Source organism: Myxocyprinus asiaticus, chromosome 14 (assembly GCF_019703515.2).
Source record: "Myxocyprinus asiaticus isolate MX2 ecotype Aquarium Trade chromosome 14, UBuf_Myxa_2, whole genome shotgun sequence".
Lineage (NCBI taxonomy): Eukaryota > Metazoa > Chordata > Actinopteri > Cypriniformes > Catostomidae > Myxocyprinus > Myxocyprinus asiaticus.
The window spans coordinates 50583086-50596725 of NC_059357.1; the positions used below are offsets into that span (position 1 = coordinate 50583086).

Here is a 13640-nt window from a genome sequence, read left to right on the forward strand (position 1 = left end):
CAAATATGTGTCCAAATGGTTGTCTGGTAGTGTCTGTCCTCTTTCTCTCACTGTGTTCTGCTCAGTCAAGTGTTGTTTCTCTTCTACTCTTTCAGAGAAGAGGAGGGTCACGTTTGAAAGTAAGTCTGTCTCTATCTCTGTATCTCTCTTTCTTCAGCTCTCTCTCTCTCAAATGAGTTATATTGCTCTCAGGTTTATACACTGAGGTCAAACATACCACACATCTAATTTTTAAGTGATCAGTCTTGCGATTTTAACTTGTTGATGATAAAACAAATGGAAAAATCCCATTGAAGGAGGGACCCGAGACCACAATATCACTGTGACCCCGTTTACACCTGGTATTAACCTTGTGCGACCGAGCATGTGTCCTTAATAAACATGCATATATATATATATATATATATATATATATATATATATATATATATATATATATATATATTTATTTTTTATAACAGCAAATAGTATTCATAAAAAAATGATTCCCACATATGTGGACAGCGGGACTAAGCTGTGAAATTTTAAATAATACCAAGCTATAGGGGCCTGGGTAGCTCAGTGAGTACTGACGCTGACTATCACCCCTGGAGTCGTGAGTTTGAATCCAGGGCATGCTGAGTGACTCCAGCCAGGTCTCCTAAGCAACCAAATTGGCCCGGTTGCTAAGGGGGGTAGAATCACATGGGGTAACCTCCTCGAGGTCGCTATAATGTGCTTCTCGCTCTCTGCGTGGTACGTGGTGAGTTGTGTTTGGATGCCGCGGAGAATAGCGTGAAGCCTCCACACGCGCTACATCTCCGTGGTAACGCACTCAACAAGCCACATGATAAGATGCACGGATTGACGGTCTCAGACGCAGAAGCAACTGAGATTCGTCCTCTGCCACCCGGATTGAGGCGAGTTACTACGCCACCACGAGGACTTAGAGCACATTGGGAATTGGGCATTCCAAATTGGGAGAAAAAATGAATAAATAATACCAAGCTATACAAAGTCAGATTTTTTTCATCAGATTGTTTATGATGTTTCCAGGAATGTTGGTTGTTCATGTTTTTGAGATGTTACAGACATAACAGCTGATTTTGTTTAAAGCTGCTTTGGAACAATGTGTATTGGGACAAGCACAAATAAAAAACTAGACAAATAAAAAACATGTCTGCCAAACTTGTTGAGTGATCCAAACATCATCTGCAGCCTGAAACTGAACTTTTGATCTGATTTTAGGAGTGAATGCACTTAGCTGCATAGAGAGCTATAGGATGCTCCCTTGCTCCCTATTTAGTGAATGACTTAACCTCCAGTGTGCTGTCTGTCTGCATTGGTCTCAGAACAGTTTGAAATGCACCTTATTTTCATCATAACACCATATAAAGCCTCTGAAAGTCACATTTTTCAGCTTTTGCATGAATACATTAATTCTCAATGTGATAATGTACAGTAAATATAGGATTTATAAGGAAAAAAGTACAGAGTGTACACTGTGTTTAGCAGCGTTGTGTTTCGCGATAAATCGCTCAAATTAAAAAAATGGCATATCAGATGAAACTAGAGACTCTAATCTTTTGACTCAAACAGGTTTCAATGTAAAAATGTAACTGGGTTTTTTACCAGATGTAGTTTTGTTGGCATTTCTCCCAAAGACAAACTCTACTGTGGTAAGCGCAGTGTTGCTTTGTCACATGACTGACTTGGTGCGATGAAAGTTTAACCCTTTACTGACAGCACAGAGTCTCCTGAACTGAGATCAGTCAGTTTAAATAAATCTAAATTATGCATAGCGTATAGCGAAGACAAAACAAAGAGGTCACACAGGGTTAAGATGCATGCTTCGGATGATGCGATTACAAGTGGTCAGTGCTAAACAGCAATCAAAAATAACTTGCTTAGCAATCAAAAATAACTTGCTTAAATGACTGGCGTCCTGTTGCTCTGACCCCCATCATCAGCAAATGCTTTGAGAGATTAATCAGAGATTACATCTGCTCTGTGCTGCCTCTCTCTCTTGACCCATTGCAGTTTTCTTACCACAACAACCGCTCCACTGATGATGCCATTGCATCTACAATACACACTGCTCTCTCCCACCTGGAAAAAAAGAACACTTATGTGAGAATGCTGTTTGTAGACTACAGCTCAGCATTCAACACCATAGTGCCCTCCAAGCTAGATGAGAAACTCTGGGCTCTGGGCTTAAACAGCCCGCTGTGCAGCTGGATCCTGGACTTCCTGTCAAACAGATGCCAGATGGTTAGAATAGGCAGCAACATCTCCTCATCACTAACCCTCAACACTGGAGCCCCACAGGGCTGTGTTCTCAGCCCACTACTGTATTCCTTGTACACACATGACTGTGTGGCAACACATAGCTCCAATGCCATCATTAAGTTTGCTGATGACACAACGGTGGTAGGTCTGATCACTGACAATGATGAAGCAGCCTACAGAGAGGAGGTGCACACTCTGACACACTGGTGTCCGGAGCACAACCTCCCCCTCAATGTCAGTAAGACAAATGAGTTTGTGGTGGACTTCAGAAGAAAGGACAGCGAACACAGTCCCATCACCATCAATGGAGCACCAGTGGAGAGAGTCAGCAGCTTCAAGTTCCTGGGTGTCCACATCACTGAGGAACTCACATGGTCCATCCACACTGAAGTCGTTGTGAAGAAGGCTCATCAGCACCTCTTCTTCCTGAGACGGCTGAGGAAGTTTGGAATGAACCGCCACATCCTCACACGGTTCTACACCTGCACTGTAGAGAGCATCCTGACTGGCTGCATCTCCACCTGGTATGGCAATAGCACCGCCCACAACTGCAAAGCACTGCAAAGGGTGGTGCGAACTGCCAGACACATCATCGGAGGTGAGCTTCCCTCCCTCCAGGAAATATATACAAGGCGGTGTGTGAAAAAAGCTCGGAGGATCATCAGAGACTCCAGCCACCCGAGCCATGGGCTGTTCTCACTGCTACCATCAGGCAGGCGGTATTGCAGCATGAGGACCCGCACCAGCCGTCTCCATGACAGCTTCTTCCCCCAAGCAATCAGACTTTAGAACTCTAGATCTCCCACGATCAAAACACATCAGCACTGCACTTTATTACCCTTACTCTTATATCTCACACCGGACTGTCATAAATTATATTATTATTATATTATATTTTCTCTTAACAACTGACTATCAACCGACAGCCTGAATGTCAATACAGTACAATACTGTACATTCTATATATACTACTATATATACTTTTTTATATATTTTTATTTTTTATTTTTATTGAATAATGTGTATCTATATAGTGCGTATTGTATACTGTACAGTGTATGTTATTATTTGTATATTGTTGTGTGTAATTATGTGTATATCAGACGTTTAAATTGTGCTGTGTTAATTTGATGTTATTGTAAATTGGTATATGTCTCATCACTGTCATGACTGCTATGTTGATCGGAACTGCACCAAGAATTTCACACACCATTGCACTTGTGTATATGGCTGTGTGACAATAAAGTGATTTGATTTGATTTTGATTTGATTTGAAATACAGCTGTAAATGGGGTCCAAAACATTTTGTGAGTGGATCACTAAAACCCCATATGGAGGTAGTCAAAAACTCATGTGACCACATCTCATTTGAGGTGTGAAATGCTAATCCACCCTGATGTGTCAGGGACAGCAACGAAGCACCGACTCTCACCTGTCAATCAACCACTGTGCTAAAACAAGGGTTTTAAACTGTGCTGGTTACATGTGGCTCTAAAAGGATATAACTGATTGGAAATTTTGCATATGCATAAGCTAATGAATATACAAGCACAAGAAGTTTTCAGAACTTCTTCAGTGTGTCTGATATCAACATGCTGTGTCACAGATTAGAAGCACACACATCTGAAGCTCAGTTAATAGATGTAATCCACTAAAACAATGGATAATTCTCCTCGAAAGCTTGACCTTAGATTCAATTTCAGTATCATGTGGGAGATACCGTGCGCTCATTTTTCTCACGCTTTCGGTGTTTTTTTTTACTTTTTTTAGCTCTTATTATTATGCAGTAACACACTGACCAATGCATGTTGTCATGAAATCAGAGACCCTACCTTTGAAATCTGAACATAAGTGCTCACAAGAGACGCTTTTGAGTGTCCAGGTGTAAACTGAGATGTGATCGTATCACCCAAAACACATCCTAAAACAAGGTGTAAACGGGGTCAGAGACTTGTGGGTGAGCTCTTGTAACTTGAGCCAATGAGCAACCACCTAGCAACACCCAAAGCGTTGTGGTGGCGTGTTTTACACTCAATTTTTCAGAATCTGTAAAATTCTAGCTAGTTTTGACTAAATGTTGAAATAAAAGGTCTATTTTTTTAACTAATATTTAATTCTAATTTAGTAATGCTACCAATTAGAAAGTACTGCAGTTCTTAGCTTACTTTGACCCATTTGATCATTTTGCTATATAAAATGTAATCTATTCCACTGAACATTTGTGTAGATTTTGAGCAGGGCTTTTCATATGAGCCAAAACCTTTTCGCAATAAATGTATATATACATTTACATGATGCAATTTACATGATGCAATTAAGCACCCCAGTCTCTCCAGATACCCATAAAAAACAGTGCGTTCAGAAAGTATTCAGACCCCTTAATTTTTTTCATACTTTATGTTGCATCCTTATGCTAAAATGCTTTAAAAAAATATTTCACATCAATCTACACTCCATACCCCAAACTGAAATATCACATTGTTGGGCCTCATGTATTCAGATAGAAGACAAAGGCAGGCCTAACAGTCATACAAACATTCCTCAAGCTCCCTCCTAAGTCGTAAATTTTACTGACAAAAATCGCGCCAAAATCAAACAAAGGGAGTCCAAAACAGACTACAGATCCATGAAGCCTTGCCCTCTAAAGGATCGAGCTCTCAACTCCTATTGGATGAGGCACACCACAGAACGTCCCTCAAACATGACATCATCAGGACTTCAAATAATTCTGAAATGCTTCCAAAGTTGCTTCCAGCGACTTAGTTCACCGAATACGGACGTAGCTTTTTGCTGCTCTCCGGTGCAGCCTCGTGGCATAAGGAAGTAATGTCCGAATTGAAACTGTAGCCATACAATCTCCATCTCGCTGGACGAGTTGAGATTACTCTGTGTTCAACCGAACACTCTAACGGATCCGAAGGAGACCGCCGAGCAATTCGCATCTTCATCCGTTGGCCTACAGAAGTGAAGAGATTAAAGACTTCTCTTCCATCTTCAATCAAGTCAACATTTCTGAGTTCTCCACCAGCCCGCCAAGAATCAACAGCCGTTAGGGATATAGGGATGAAAACAACCATGCTCATGCCGGATTGCCATAACTTTTGCCAAGAAGGTGATAGAGGCATGAAAGCAAGCCCTACCCCCCCCCTTTTCAAGGGTGCTCTTTCCAGTGGTGCCACTGCCAAGTCTCTATGAGGTCAGCAAGTGCCTCAACCTGATTGGCCCTCCTACAAAGTGCCGTTTACATCTTAGAGACTCGGTGGCCACAACACACTACAAAGGGACTGCTGGGATTTGAACCCAGGATCTCCCGTTTACTAGACAGGCACTTTAACCAACCAAGCCACAGCACCTTCTGTTGCAAAAGTTCCATGGGAGGTCATCAGATCAATGAATAGGCCATGCTATTCAGAGCATGAAAGTGTTTCTTTGAGAAAAGAGTTTTGTTGGTCAGATAAACTTGTTCATTGGCCAAGTGTGCTTAGCATATTGACTAAGGCAGTGACACTGGTGAGATTTGAACCCACAACCTTTGAATGTCCACATTTTGCAATCTGGAAGTCCAATGCGCTATCCATTGCGCCACAGAGCCCACATTATGCACTCTGTTGGTTAGGAAAATGTAAAAATCCAAGGCCTGGGTCCAATAAAGGGCCCAGGCCTGGTTGTGCACAGTCCTTCCCTCAACTGACCACTAAGAGCCCACCCAAGAGCGGGAAAGGGACACAAACACAGCTGTTAGTATAATAAAATAAAATAAAATAAAACAAAATAAATACATCCCAAAGGGGGTATTATTGTAAGGGTACCCCAGGTTAGGTTTAGGAGCTGATGTGGGTATTGCTCTAAGGGTTATTAAGGTTAGGTTTAGGGGCTGGTAGGGTAACCAAGGTTAGGTTTAGGGGCTAGTGTGGGTATTACTCTAAGGGTAATTAAGGTTAGGTTTAGGGGTTGGTGTAGATGTGGTTGTAGAAAATAGAAATATATGATTATTTACACCACATTCAAAAGAAAGAAGGAGAATATTAATGAAAAAAAATATAATTGACTCATCAGAATTACGTCTCATTAAGACCTCTCGGGTAGAGGGTATCCAAGCGTGTGATCCATGTCCTCTCAGCTCTAAGGCGGTCCTGTAATGACCAGAGAGGATTCGCTTGGAGTCCCGTCGCCCTGAGGGCTGCAAGACCGTGAACCAAAAAATGCTGAACCACATGTCTACGCTTCTCAATTTTGTGTACAATATTGTTGGCATGCTGGTAGATGCGGACACGTAGCTCATTTTTGGTTTGGCCCACATACTGTCTGCGGCATTTGAGACAAAAAATTAAATAGACACAATTACTTGTTCGGTGGGACAAAGGCTGTGGCAGTTGAAATATTTGTTTTGTAGATTTACTCATTACCCAACGTAAAGAAACAAAATATTTACATTTATCCCTTGGGCCTTTTGGTAAAGGTGAATATAATTTACTATGAACTAAAGTGTCCAAAAGATTTTTGTTGCGTTTGTAGGCCTCAATGGGCTTATGGTGTTGGAGATAAGGTGTGGGTGTGAGGAATTTAAGGAAGTTAGATTTTAACGCTAAATTGAGTTGAACACTTTGGCTAGAAAAATGTGCCACTAAAGGAATGATTTTGTTTCTGGGATGTGGATCTGTCGTAGGGAGCACTTTGGGTTGGTTAAAAGTTTTGAGCATCCTACGAAGGAATGATCTCGAGTAACCGCGTTGTTTTAGGGCAGAGAATAAAGTTTTGGTAGCAGAAAGGAAAAAAGTCTGTTCTGTGCAAATTCTGTGAAATCTCAACAATTGAGATTTCACAATCCCTTTGAATGTGTGTTTGGGGTGAAAACTGTGCTTATGAAGAAGTGAGTGTGTGTCGGTTTCCTTGAAATAAACTCTGAAGTCCAACCGACCCGTTTCCTGAAATTTAGGACCCTTATAGGAAACCACATCCAGAAAATTGACCTCTTGTAGATCAATCATAAACTTAATCTTAATGGAACTCTGATGTGTGTTTAAATGTTGTGTAAACATCATAAATTCATCCTTGGAATACGTCCAGACACCCCAGATATCATCCAGAAAACGAAAATATGCAAACGGTTTTAAAGGAAGAGAGAGCCGATTCCTCCCAGTCGGCCATAAAGATGTTGGCATACGAGGGTGCAAATTTCTTCCCCATTGCCGTGCCTTTAATTTGTAGAGAGAATTTCGAATCAAACTCAAAATCGTTTTTTGTTAAATTAATTTCCAATAACTTCAAAATATATTCATCCGGCCTTTTTGGGTCCGGGAATTTACTCATACATTTCTTAACAGCTTCCAAGCCGACTTTAGTCTCAATATTAGTATACAAACTGTCAATGTCAATGGTAAAAAGAAAAGCATTAGGAGGAATTTGTAAACAGCCAATTTTAGAAATAAAATCATAAGTGTCTTTTAGATAACTGGGGTGTTTCTGTGAAATGGGATTTAAAAAATACTCGATGTACTCAGCAACAAAATACGTTTCGCTATTGCAGTCAGACACAATAGGTCTGCCAGGGGGAATTTTAAACGGAACACTCCAATTTTTGGGTTCTTTATGTATTTTAGGTAATAAATAGAATCTCCTGGGTCTCGGCGGACCATTTCCCAGGAGATACTCTTTTTGGCGTCCACTAATAATTTTCTTTGAGTACATTTCTTCTAATATCTCTGAAATTAAATTAATAGTCTGTAAATAAATAGGTTTCTCCAACGGACGATAATGTTCAACAATTGTTAGTTGCCTCTGTCCCTCCCAAACATACTGGTCTCTATCTAAGATGACAACCGCATTCCCCTTATCTGCGGGCTTGATAACAATATTGTTGTTATTTTGAAGTTCACGTAACGCTTTCTTTTCTCCTCTGGACAAATTAGGTTCAGCTCTATGACCCCAGTGCAAATGGCGATACGCATAATTATCAGCCCTAATAATTTGGGCTATCTGTTTCGGGAGACTGGAGAGAGCCGGTGTCCAGTCAGAGCCATGCGTGAAAGGAAGTTTGTGTTTTTGACTCTTCTTGCCCTCAAAAAATGTTTCTAATTTCAACCTACGATGGTAGGACTGCATGTCTTTTAACAATTCTTTTTTCTGAGTTTTAAGGCCTAAGGGGGTGGGAATGAAAGAGAGACCTTTCAAAAGAACAGAATTTTGCTCTGAAGTGAGCACAAACGACTCTGAAAGATTGATAATGAGCTTATGGGGTCCCATTGTTGGGCTGTCACTGGCTATAAGTTTAAATGGGTCACCCAATGTGCTAACATGGCCTTAGCGGTCATTGACCTCCAGTGGATGCCGTCATCGTCCACTTGAAACTGAGCCGTTGGGAGCAACGGAATAAATTTCATGTTCTTTTTGATGTGTCCATTAATGTGTTCCAACATGAGTTGTTCTTCCATAGGAAGAGTCCTGGAAAAATTAATAAGAGGACAAAACAACTCTGTATCCGGTAAACGCTGTTTGACCGCTCTGTATGCCCTCTGCATTTCCGTAAATTGCTGTCATTCTGTACCGTTGCCGTCTGTTGTTCAAACCAAATGACAGAATAATCTTTTCAGGCTTAACTTCAATGGTAACCTTCTCTATGAGATTTCCAGCGTGTTGCCACTTGGCCCCTGGAAAGCTATCCACTTGTAAATCTGGGTACTGGAATGAGGGAAGCCTATGAAGATTGGAGTCGCCAATTATTACGAATCTCTTTCTCAGTGTTAAACTCCAATCGAATAACTTTCTACCCGTATTGACGTGCCTGATTGGACGACCAATCGAGCTGGGAGTCAAAGGGGCAGGGCTCAGAGCTCCAACAGAAGTTGTGTCCTCAAGCGGTGGTTGAGCCGCTAGGGGAGAATGCAGAATACAGCTAGGTTCTCCTCGTTCCACAACCTCAGTAGGTTTCTGTGGAAATTTTGTATTTGCTTCTCCTCTCAGTCTGCTTTCGACTGGGGAGGAATGTTGTGAAACACTGTGTTCAACACGTACCACCTTCACAATAGGTTCCAAGGGGACCCTCGGATTCGGAGATGGTTCATATTCTTCGAGAAAATGTGAGAGTGGAGAACGAATTCTGTTGGAATCTCCTGAGTGTTCAGAAAACAACACTGCGCTAGAGTGTTGAGAAGAGTCAGAAGTAGCGGCACAGCGTTGTGCGGGGGGTAAAGGAGAATCAATTAAATTCTCTTCCCCCAAATTAACTAACTCCCGAGGTGACCCATCCCGCCGTGGAGTGGACACTACATCACGTTCACTCTGCTGATGTGTGTCCCTCACAAGGATGAGCTGGTCACCTTCAAGAGCCTCGGACTGGTGTGTATGCGTTTTCCTAATCCTTTGTTTTTGTGGTGACATCGCTCGAGCCTGTATGGGCTGGAGCGCTGGTTGCGGTCCCACGGGAGACAATTCCCTTTCAAAAGACCAGTCTCTCCGATTTGGAGGAGACTTTGACACCCCCCCTCCACCAAAAGAGATGGTGAGGTTTGGACTTCAATGTGGTGTGCCCCCGCTTTCGGGCGGACCACAACTAGAGGGGTACTAACCAATGGCAGTGGAGCTGGTGCTGGTGCTGTTCGTGCTAGTAGTTGTGAGCCAGAGACTGCCACCTCCGCAAATGTGCGAGGTCGTGGGGACTCTGACACTTGCTCTTCAGCTATGACCAATGGTATTGCATTGGAATTCGCTTCTGATAGTTCAGCTGTAATGAAAGCCTCTGCTTGTTCAATAGTCTCAGGACTCACCCTTCCCCGAAAATTTCGATCAGCCCAATTAGACACTACTTCAAACGCCTTTGGCCAATCGGCTTGGTCCGTTTGTTCCCGGATGGCTTTAATCGTTTCGTCTATCAACGTCTCTTAGTGCTGTTCTAAAATGAGCTGTGTGGTAAAAGACCAATTTTTAGCGTTACCCTCTAGCATTTGACGCACCTGATCGTTAGGAGACGCGGGGTTGACGGCCTCAATCAAAATGCCAGTCAACCTTTGAAAAGTAATCGGTTGGTTATCTTGAACCTTTGTAGTGACTTTCCCCAAATGGTGAACTAAACGGATCAAATCATACATGCGTTTGATTGTTGCTTTAAGCTTAGGGGGTGCAGGAATGTGTGTGGTGCTACGTAACAATCGTTGTTTTAAATTGTTAAACTTTCCCCCTCCAACCTCCCTTTCTTGGGGGAAATGGCGTGCAAATCTGTCCCTTTCAAAAGTGCGTGGGTGAGTTCCTCTGTCCAGAGAAACTTCAACATCACGGAAACGTCCCCCGTGATTCACAAAAGAAACAGATTTTATTCTGCGAGCAGAGGAAGAATGAGAAGGAAAAGTATTGGAAGTTGCTCGGTTCCTGAGATTTTGAGTAGAAACTGAATCAAACTCAGAAGGGTCATTATATTGCTGAGGAACATCTTCCTCAGAAAGAGCATCTTGCTCAACAAAAAATTCACGCTCTGCGTGGTTCTCAATTTCAGCATCAACATTAGACGCAGTGGCAAACTGTGTGCGCTTTGCTCTATTGCGTTGACGCTTTATTTGGTGTCTATTGGGAGGTCTGTATGGACCTACAACCTCATAGTGCTGATCAGGGTGGAAAGTAGAGACTGAACGAGAAGAACCAAGCCTGGAACTTTCTCGGGACACTGGTACTCGACCTGGACGGGAATACTCATGTTGCCAATTCAAATCTCTGTATTGTGTATTCATAAACTCACGTGCACGAAAACGTGCATTTGTTTGTTTGTTAAACAATTTGTTGTCACGTCTTGCACGTAAACGTGCATTTGTATTCTTTTCTTGGTCGTGTGAGTCATAATTAAACTCATTTGCACGAAAACGTGCAGTTGTATTCTTCATTGAAGCATCAAATCTGTAGTTTGGTGATGTATCAGTGAGTCTAATACGAGGACGCGGCGCCAAACGCTGTCTCTCGCGCCTCGAAAAAACATCCATCCTAAACGCACACCAAACTCAGCAAAAAACCAAAAACAAAACAAACTGTACCATTCAAGTCTTGTTCGACGTTTCGGTACTAAACTGTACCTTCTTCAGGCTGACTTGAACGAAATTAAATCACAAAACTGACTAAAAAAGTCCAAAAGATCACTTTATATGCGCAGACAATTCGCTGAGCATCCGAATCACGCTCTCTCTATGTGTGTGTGTGTGTGTGTATGTGTGTGACGCTGTTATAAAACCAGAACAATTAAGCTCAATTATATACAAACTGTGTGAATAACCAAAGCGAAATGAAGGAATATTCTTTAAATTTGTGAAAACAAATGGAATTCAAGCCCAAATTAGTATAAAATAAAATATTAAATATGATATTCACTAATTGTGTGATTCTGTCGGGTCAATAGTGACGCACCAGCATAAGCCATATATGGAGTAGAATTCTCCTCCCGTGTATCAAAAACACTCAAAGAACCTTTGATGTCAAATTAAACAAACGAACCGATCATCACATGAACATTCAAATAACCAGTCCAGCGATGAGCAATCAAGATCTTTTTTCCTAAATCTCCTGTAATAAACTGTGTCTGTGTATATTGAATTTGTAAACTAACAAAAAAGAGGTTTTTTTAAAAAAAAAAAAAAGTTATGAAGATGAAGAAATTATCAATGTAAATATGAATCATGCCTCAACCCGATTGGCCCTCTTACAAAGTGCCGTTTACATCTTAGAGACTAGGCGGCCGCAACACACTACGAAGGCACTGCTGGGATTTGAACCCAGGAACTCCTGTTTACTAGGCAGGCACTTTAACCGACTAAGCCACAGCACCTTCTGCTGCAAAGTGTCCATGGGAGGTCATCAGATCAATGAACAGGCCATGCTATTGTGAGCATGAAAGTGTTTGTTTGAGAAAAGAGTTTTGGTGGTCAGATAGACTTGTTCGATGGCCAAGTGTGCTTAACAAAATGACTAAGGAAGTGACTCTGTTGGGACTTAGGGTTAGGTTAGGGTTAGGGTTAGGTTAGGGTTAGGGTTAGTTAGGGTTAGGGAATTGTAATATCCTAAGCCTAGGCCCCAAAGGGCCCAGGCCCGGTTGTGCACAGGCCTTCTCTCAACTGGTCGCTTCCAGTGGGCCCAAAGCTCCGGTGAGAGGACCAAGCAGAGAGCCCCAGCCACCCAGTCTGTGTTGACTCCAACACATAAGCTAATAATAGTTTTTTGTGGGTTGAAATAAGTAGGGTTAGGGAATTGTTATATCCTAAGCCTAGGCCCCAAATGGCCCAGGCCTTCTCTCAACTGGTTAGGGTTAGGATATAGGGATGAAAACCACCATGCTCATGCCGGATTGCCATAACTTTTGCCAGGAAGGTGATAGAGGCATGAAAGCAAGCCCTACTCCCCCATTTTCAAGGGTGCTCTTTCCAGTGGTGCCACTGCCAAGTCTCTACGAGGTCAGCAAGTGCCTCAACCCGATTGGCCTTCCTACAAAGTGCCGTTTACATCTTAGAGACTCGCCGTCCACAACACACTACAAAGGCACTCCTGGGATTTGAACCCACGACCTCCTGTTTATTAAACAGGCACTTTAACCAACTGAGCCACAGCACCTTTTGCTGCAAATTCTCCATGGGAGGTCATCAGATCAAGGAATAGGCCATGCTATTGAGAGGATGAAAGTGTTTGTTTGAGAAAAGAGTTTTGGTGGTCAGATAGACTTGTTCGTTGGCCAAGTGAGCTTAGCAAAATGACTAAGGCAGTGACTCTGTTGGGACTTGAACCCACAACCTTTGAATGGCCACATTTTGAAATTTAGAAGTCCAATGTGCTATCCATTGCGCCACAGAGCACACATTGTGTGCATTGTTGTGTGTGGGATAGGAAAATGTAAACTCCAAGGCCTGGGTCCAATAAAGGGGTCAGGCCTGGTTGTGCACAGTCCTTCCCTCAACTGACCACTAAGAACCCACCCAAGAGCGGGAAAGGGACACAAACACAGCTCTTAGTAAAATAAAATAAAATAAAATAAAATAAATACATCCCAAAGGGGGTATTATTGTAAGGGTACCCCAGGTTAGGTTTAGGAGCTGATGTGGGTATTGCTCTAAGGGTAATTAAGGTTAAGGTTAGGTTAGGATATAGGGATGAAAACCACCATGCTCATGCCGGATTGCCATAACTTTTGCCAGGAAGGTGATAGAGGCAGGGTTAGGGTTAGGTTAGGTTAGGGTTTAGGGTTAGGATATAGGGATGAAAACCACCATGCTCATGCCGGATTGCCATAACTTTTGCCAGCATGGGTTAGGGTTAGGTTAGGGTTAGGATATAGGGATGAAAACCACCATGCTCATGCCGGATTGCCATAACTTTTGCCAGGAAGGTGATAGAGGCATGAGAGCAAGCCC

General features: G+C 42.4%; 2 non-coding genes across 2 annotated transcripts; both read right to left on the minus strand.

Annotated features, from left to right (window-relative positions):
* Nucleotides 1-5770: 5770 nt before the first annotated feature.
* On the minus strand, nucleotides 5771-5860 carry trnag-ucc (transfer RNA glycine (anticodon UCC)). The gene is given in 2 exon segments: nucleotides 5771-5806; nucleotides 5824-5860. It is a non-coding gene; the product is annotated as a tRNA-Gly (tRNA).
* A 6912-nt stretch (nucleotides 5861-12772) lies between these two features.
* On the minus strand, nucleotides 12773-12846 carry trnai-aau (transfer RNA isoleucine (anticodon AAU)). Its single transcript has one exon. It is a non-coding gene; the product is annotated as a tRNA-Ile (tRNA).
* Nucleotides 12847-13640: the final 794 nt, after the last annotated feature.